An 8,410-nucleotide genomic window follows, 5' to 3' on the forward strand; every position below is an offset into this window, starting at 1 on the left:
ATACCACCAAGCCCCCCAGCAATAACTGTGCCTGAAACCCCCCCTAGCCTTAATTCCTAGCTATCCCCTGCCATAAATCATGCGATTAATAAATATGATGAATCTCGGCAAATGAAAGATTAGATCGAAAGATATGCTGAACAAGGAAAGATATGAATGCAACTATGTACTGTTTTCAATATATTCTCCTAATATATACTTCAGAGATCTTAGGGGAGTTTTAATCATTCAATTAAAATAAAAGAGCTAAATAACACACTGAATTCAATGCAATGTGCACTCTATTGTTGTCCCGTCCCGAATAACTGTTTATTTATGTAACGCCTTACTTCATAGCAACAATGCAAAACTGCCAATCTGGAAAGCGTCAGCGGTGCTGAGAGGTACCCTCCGTGCACTCACGCGTAGGAGTTAGGGACGAGTGTTTGGGGTACAGGAATTTCGGAGAGTGAACCGATTATCAATGAAGACACATGAAATGTATGGAGCTCTCCGTTGACTCTACCTCTACTCTCAGGCAAGCGCTCGATTTTTACCATGGAGTGGAAGTGAAAGCGGTTTTGAAGTAGCGATATAACTTTTCGAGGGGATTTTAAATAACTTAATTCAAATTAAGTAGTTAAATAACACACTGATTTAAATGAAATGTGCACTCTATTGTTGTTCCAACCGGAATAACTGCGTATTTATTGCACGCATTACTACATAACAGAAAGTCCAAACGACCAATTTGGACCACAATAATCCGCGTTACGGTGATGAAAATGATTTTGAATTAAAATTGTTATTGTTAATGTTGTAGATAAAAAAGCCCTCCTGGTTGTCGCACCCTTGTATATTGCTTTGCTTTCCTGGTACAATATCCCACGCAGCAGTGGTGAATGTGGTTTTGAATGTAAATTTATTTGAAAAATGTTTATGAAAAAATCTTCAGTGAGTGGTTGCGGGTTTGGTCTAACTAACACTGCTCTTTCAGATATGTATATGTTTTGGAATTTAAATTTTTATGGATAATGATAGAGACAACAATGCCGAACAACCAAAGTGAACCACAATATTTCAAATTACGGTTATGAAAATGGTTTTGAATTAAAATTTTTAAGGTTTAAATTTCTGTCTGCATTTTTCGCGTTCCTATTGCCACCTCTCACGTGAATATAGTCGAAGTAATTAACGATCAAAGTGTGCATTCCATAGATTCCTTCAGATTTATTTACATTGCGATTGCCAATTTAATCAGAAATTGAACCCGTGTTTATTCAATTGGCATATCTGTCGGAATAATATGGATTCGTGGTAGTAGTAGGTCCAAGTCCAAGTATTTTTCTCGTTATTGTTTTCCGCAGTTCCCAGCTTTGCAGCTGTCTCCTGGGCTTTCGATTAGTTATGTTGCAGGCAGATTAGTTGATCACGTTTTACAGATTAAAAGAGTCATGGCATAATTATACTGGACAGGGAATAAGGGGATAGGGATAGGTTCGTAGTCCCAAAGATTTTTTAACAGTGCATTATTTGTTTTATCAAATATAAGGGAAAATTTTTCTAGAGCAGATTTTAGTTTCGCTAGAAAGTGGTAGTAATACATCTCCTTGGAACATGCCATTTATAATTTAGTGTATTAGAAACATATTTCAAACGGCATAAACAATATTGACGGTCGTCAAGGGGACAGTAAGCGAAACACGATAAAATTGAACATTTATTGGATGTTTATTTCTAAATTAAGTGTTAATCAGATAGAAAAGGAAATGGTACTGCAGGAATAAGAAAGTGCAATTCTTTTTCTTTCAAATGACATGTGGCTTAGTTTAATGTGACTATTAACACTAAATTTAATATGCAAAAACAAATACGTTTGTAGGCATTAAAAATTTAATTTACATGTATTTCTTATGGAATTGACTCATGGGACATTACCTGCCCGAAATTTTTCTCTATTAGTGCGATGAAGTGTACGGTATTTATAGTAAATCCATCCTTAGCCAACACAAACAAACTGAATGGTTTACCATGTGATAAAGCGTGTAACGTAAAATTGTGTGTATGTGAAAAACAAAGTTTTCCAATATTTGTAACATGCCATTTATAATTTAGTGTGATATAAAGATGATTAAAACGGCATAAACAGTATTGATGGTCGTCAAGGGGACAGTAAGCAAAAAACGCTGAAATTGAACCTTGTTTGGATATTTATTTATAAATTCAGTGTAAATAAGGTATAAAACGAAATGGAACTGCAGGAATAAGAAAGTGCAATTCTTTTTCTTTCAAATGATACGTGGCTTGACTTAATGAGACCATTATCAGTAATCATAATACCGAAAAGCAAAGACGTCTGCAGGCAATAAACATTTAAAATACATTTATTTCTTATTTAAATGACTCATGGCACATTCCAGGGATTCGTGAGCGCAAGAAGGTCAATGAGAAACCAATGAACACCTCTTTACTGGCAAACTTTCATAACTCCTAATCCCCGTGACGTAATATCAGGTGTAGGATAACGAAAATGATATTTATATATGCTCATAACATGTTATACGAATAGAAGTTAAGTTTCTTTCAACGTCCTTGATTACTCAGAAAAAGTTAAAATATGGAAAAAAGTGTGGACACTACTCATTTGTTTCCCGCGACTGTCTCACTTTTTACTGTATTACTCTCAAAATATGGATGTCATATGGGTGACCTCAGTTAGATATGATAGTAAGTAAATGGGACCATATAATACCGTCATCTTTAAGCCCGCTGAAACACCCTCAAATATTAAATCATGCATATAAGTCTCCTTTTCGGGTACTTATCGTCACTATTCCTCAACTTTTCCAACCCCTACCACTCATCGCCACGGAAATGATGTTCATGATTAGCAGTGGAAACCTATTAATCCCAATACACCCCCAAAAAAATTGAATTTTGCATTTGGAAGTCTACTTTTTGGGTACTTTTTGTCACAATTCCACCGCTGATCCCTACCCCCACGACTCATCCCTACGGAATTCATGTGAACGACTAGTGACAACTAGCAGTACACCCATATAAACCCCAGGCATCCCCCTGAAACTCCTCAAAAATGTAATATTTGACATTAAATCTCCATTTTGGGACTTTCTGGCCAATATTACGCCGCACTGCCCGTCCCCTCACAGCCCTAGATATGGAATATTTGCTAATGGCGGGCCACCGTAAACCATACGGGATAAAACTCATCCAGACTCATCCGCGAATCCATTGAGATAGCCCGGACGGACAATTTTAACAGAGACGACGGCTACCATATGGATGCCCATTGGAGGAGGCTCATTAGGCGGACCAATAGGAGAGCGGCAGCCACAACTGGCGGGACTGACCCCCTATATAGGGAGGACGAAAATCGTGGACCGGCATCATCTTCGACCTGAAGACGCTGGCAGCAGTGCCAGCGAAACTGTTGTCATCACCAACAAACCGACGCGGTTGCACCGGAAATATGGAGAAATTGGAACCTGAACACCGCGGAAATCTACGTAGTCACATACGTAGTCACATACGTAGTCACATACGGGATAAAACCTGAAAACCCCCGTTCACCTTCTGGAACCTCCCAGAAAATTTAAATTTTTTAAGGTCGCCTTTCCGGGTAGTTTTTGTCACCATTCAGCCCGTGTTCCCCAACCCTATGAGTTATTAAAACCCCCGACAACCCCTTGAAACTTCCCAAAATATTATTTTCTGAAAGGTCACCTATTTGGGTATTTATCGTCAGAATTCCGCCACTGTTCCGGATCCCTACGACTGTCGGCACGGAATTAATGAGATCAATTTGTGACCCCTGGTAGAACACAAATATGACACCCACAGTATTTTTTTGAAACCTCCCCAATTACACAAACCTAAAAATTGAAATTTGTCATTAGGTTTTCTTTTATGGGTACTGGTCGCCGCAATTACGTCGCATTGCCCTACCCTTTTCAATCACCACTACAGAATCAATGTGGATTATCGTTGACCTCATGAATCACACACATTAAAACCCCTGCATCCCACTGGAGCCCCCCTCGGAGGAGGAGACCCGTAATGGGGGCTAAGTGGAGCAGCAGCGGGGGGGCCTCCTCACCACCGAGGCGGCGAAGCCACCTTTCAACTAACTGGCGAAGCTAGGGGGCGTAAGTAACCCTTTGGCGGCGATGCCGCCCTTTACTAGAAACGGTAAAGCCGACCCAAGGAACAAGCGGCACAGCCGCTGGTGGCTTCCTCCACCCCCTTTTCAGTTCTGAACTATTCTGAACTGTCACTGCCCTCTAGGCGGCAAAGCCAACCCCTGTAGAGGAATGGCAAAGTCGATGCCTCTCCGAGGACTGAGCGGAGTACCCCTGGGGGGCATACTCTTCCCCTGGGCGGCGAAGCCACCTCTTAACGAGGAAAGGCAAAGCCATTCCAAGGAATGAGAGCGGCAGCCGCGGTAGGACTCCCTTAATCGTGGCGCCCCCAACAAGGAATGACCACGCTGTGTTAAGGTCTGTGTATTGTAGCTCTAGGGGACTCCCTTGTCCCTGGGCGGTGAAGCTATCCCTGAAACGAGGATCGGCGAAGCCGCGGTACAACCGCGGGTAGCGACTCTCCCCTCCCACCGACCGCGGCAGGGAACGGCGAAGCGGCTCGGGGAGGCGACCGACCAAGCTGACCGCGAAGTGGGTTCGAGCCCTAGAGTACCCGAGGACTTAGTGGGCAGACGTTCGATGAACAGCAAAGCTGTTACGAGGAGTTAACCGGGAATGGCGGTCGTGACGCATCCAAGGGTCCGCTTCCCTCCCCTCTGTACAAGCACTTCGCGGTCAGATTACTCTTAATTAATTCTTCAAACACCCACAAAATTAGACGGCGACGGCCGTTACGAGAACTAACTGGCGTAGGCGCGGGGGCGTCAGTAACCCTCGGGCGGCAGAGCCGCCCTTTACTATAAACTGTGAAGCCGCCCATTGAACTTTGGGGCTTCTAACACCCCTGGGCGGTGAAGCCGCACCTTAACGAATAACGGCGAAACAGTTACGACTTCGAAGCGGGGTACCCCCGAGGGGCACACTCAACCCCTGGGCGACAAAGCCGCCTCTCAACGAGGAACTACGACGCCGTCCCGAGGAATGAGCGTGGCACCCGCGGTAAGACTCCTTTATCTCCGGGCGGCGTGGTGCAGCCTACGAGGAACGGCGAAGCCGTCCAGAGGTCTGAGCAGCGCAGCTTCGGGGGATTCCCTTGCCCATGGGCGGCGATGCTATCTCTGAAACGAGGATGGGCATAGCCGCGGTTAGTGACACTTCCCTCCGACCGTCCGCGGCAGGGAACGGCGAAGCGGTCGAGGGAGGCGGCGAACCAAGATGGCCGCAAAGGGGCTTCTAGGGGTTCGAGCCCTATTGCCCCGGAGGGCTTTGTGGACAGCGGTAGGAGGATGGGCGATGACGTTCCGAAGACTTTGCCGACGATGCTGGTGGTGGAGCAGCCAAGGGTCCGCTTCTCTACCCCCTGGCCGGCAAAGTCGGCCCATATCACTTTTTGGTCAGAATTTTCTAATAGAAATTCTTTGGACAACCACATTCTAAGACAGCGAAGCCGAATCAGGGGATTCTAAGTTAAAGATGGAAGCTGACCTTACGACCGATTTCTTATGAAGTTTGCATTTACAAAAAATTATGCATTCCATTTCGGAAAAAAGTGAACTTGGCCGCGCGGTCCTCCCATCCCCTCTGGTCACTGGATTAATAAGAGCGGAGCTTCTAGGAACGGCGAAGCCGTTACGTGGAGTTCACTGGCGACGACGAACGTGGCGGGTGCTACCCTTCCCATTGGCCGCCGAAGCCGACACCTAGAACTATATGGACTGAGCTACGAGGAACGGCAAACCGTTCCGAGGAATGTGCTGGAGAAGGTGGGTGCGGTGTGCGCTATCCTTCCTCACCAGACGGCGAAGATGGCCCCGAGGACTTTGTGCACAAAGCTTCGAGGAACGACAAAGCCGTTCCGAAGAATATGCCGGCGAAGCAGACCGTAGCGTAGAAAAGGGTTCGTTTTCCTCCCCTCCCCCCCTTCCGGAACCCGGTAATTTTGGGAACGGAGCTTCCAATGGGTGTTATAAAAGATTCACAAAACATATATAGGACTTTCGACGAACGAGTCCTTACGAATGCGGCTACAACGGGTGCTACCATTCTCCCTGGACGGAAAAGGGATGTTTTGGACTTAGTGCACATAGCTTCGCCGCATAACGAGGCCATTACGAAGATTGCGACGCCGAAGCCAATCGTGGCGTAGCCGGGGGTTCGTTTTGGCTCACCATTTGCGGTCAGATGATTGATATTAAAAATTCTCTAGAAACAGAAAAATAGACGGCAAAGCCGGATCCGGGGGTTCTAAGGGGGCGGAGCCCCCTAGCGAGCTACAGCGAGTCCCGTATATATACAGCGGGATGTGTGACATACTCACTCACTCATGGATACAAATTCACAGCCAAAACTGTGATAGATGTGGAAATTTGACTTATTGGACGTAAAAGTAAAAAAAAATTCATCGGGAGGAAAAATCTGAAAACTCGAAAAAGTCGATTAGTTTTCGAGATATATCGACTTGAATTAACATGGGAGCCTTATGGGACTAAAACTTTTTCGCTTTTATTTCGTATTTTGAAACGTCGTAGGAACATGATATTCAATGGACGTAAACAAGATTTTTTGATTGATTTTTTGGTATGGTTGTCATAACGGTGTATTTATATTTACTATTTTTTATCATTTTTTTAAAAATTTCCAATGCTTTTCTTACGGGACTAACTTTGGAATTTTTTTTGACCAACTTGCAATAATCGTAGGACAAATTCCTTGAAACGCAAGATACTAGATTTTTTGCTTGATTTTTTGGCTATCTTGGAATATTCACAAGTCGAAAGAATTCCGAGGAATAAACGATTTTCGATTTTCCATTGTCGAGGAGACGAATATTAAATTTCGGATTTCGGCTTTGAGACTTCGGCATATGAAAATTTGGAATCTCCGTGAAAACCCTTAGAGGGTACTCCGTACCCTCACGCCCTACCCTGTTTTTCCGATAACCCTCTTGGTTAATTCATAATAAAATTCCGAAAAATATCCTGCACGTGAGAAAATCATTGTCGCCATTTTTTTGTGAAGCACACGATCTTGAATAACTTGGCAACCGTTCAAGTTAGAGGAATGAAATTTTCAGGGTTATACTATTATCAAAAAGGGCAACTTTTGACATGATAACCAATCCTCTCGATCGATTCATGTGTGAGTTATATCGATACCAATCTCCTTAGTTACGCTTTCTTCGCTAATAACTATTTTGTTATTCAAGGTATGAATACGAAATTCAAATGTAATACTAAAATTGACGTGCTTAATCTGTCAAAAGTTAATTCAAGCGGATCGAATAATTAGAAGCGAAGTTATAATCGATCCAAGGGTGCATTCGATACATGTCTTTTTCAGACTTGTTTACATAGTTACGGGGATAAAAATTTTAATAATTTGCTTGGACAGCAACGTACTATACGTACATGTAAAATATTTTGTTGAGTAATGATTCCTTTGGAAGATATATCGAAATGAAATAATTTCGATAGGTCTAATTTTCTCCTTTGTTATTGACCGTAGATGCCCGAAATTTTAAGGATAGTACGTGATTGGTGATATAAGATTTCTGTTATCTTTGTGTCACCATGGCAACCATAGTTTTAACTTTATGGCTAAATATATTTTCAATGTAAAGTAAATGGGGATATGTCAAAATCGTTTTATACAAGTTTCCTCACAATCACACGATCTTGAATAACTTGGCAACCGTTCAAGTTAGAGGAATGAAATTTTCAGGGTAATACTATTATCAAAAAAGACAACTTTTGAAATGATAACCATTCCACTCGATCGATTCATGTGAGAGTTATATCGATACCAATCTCCTTGGATACGCTTTATTCAATAATAACTATTTTGTTATTCAAGGTATGAATACGAAACTCAAATATAATATTAATGTGTACCTTCCTAATCAGACAAAAGATAAATCAAGCGGATCGAATAATTAGATGCGAAGTTATAATCGATCCAAGGGTGCATTCGATACATGCCTTTTTCAGACTTGTTTACATAGTTACGGGGATAAAATTTTTAATTATTTGCTTAGACAGCAACGTACTATACGTACATGTAACATATTTCGATGAGTAATGATTCATAATGAAGATATATCGAAATGAAATAATATCGATATGTCTCATCTTCTCCTTTGTTATTGAATGTAGATGTCTGAAATTTTTGGGATAGTGCGTGATTGGTGATATAAGATTTTTGTTATCTTTTGGTCTCCGTGGAAAACCATAGTTTTAACTTTATGGCGAAATATATTTTCAATGTTAAGTAAA

The sequence above is a fragment of the Ischnura elegans genome, chromosome 1 (assembly GCF_921293095.1).
Source record: "Ischnura elegans chromosome 1, ioIscEleg1.1, whole genome shotgun sequence".
In the NCBI taxonomy this organism is placed as follows: domain Eukaryota; kingdom Metazoa; phylum Arthropoda; class Insecta; order Odonata; family Coenagrionidae; genus Ischnura; species Ischnura elegans.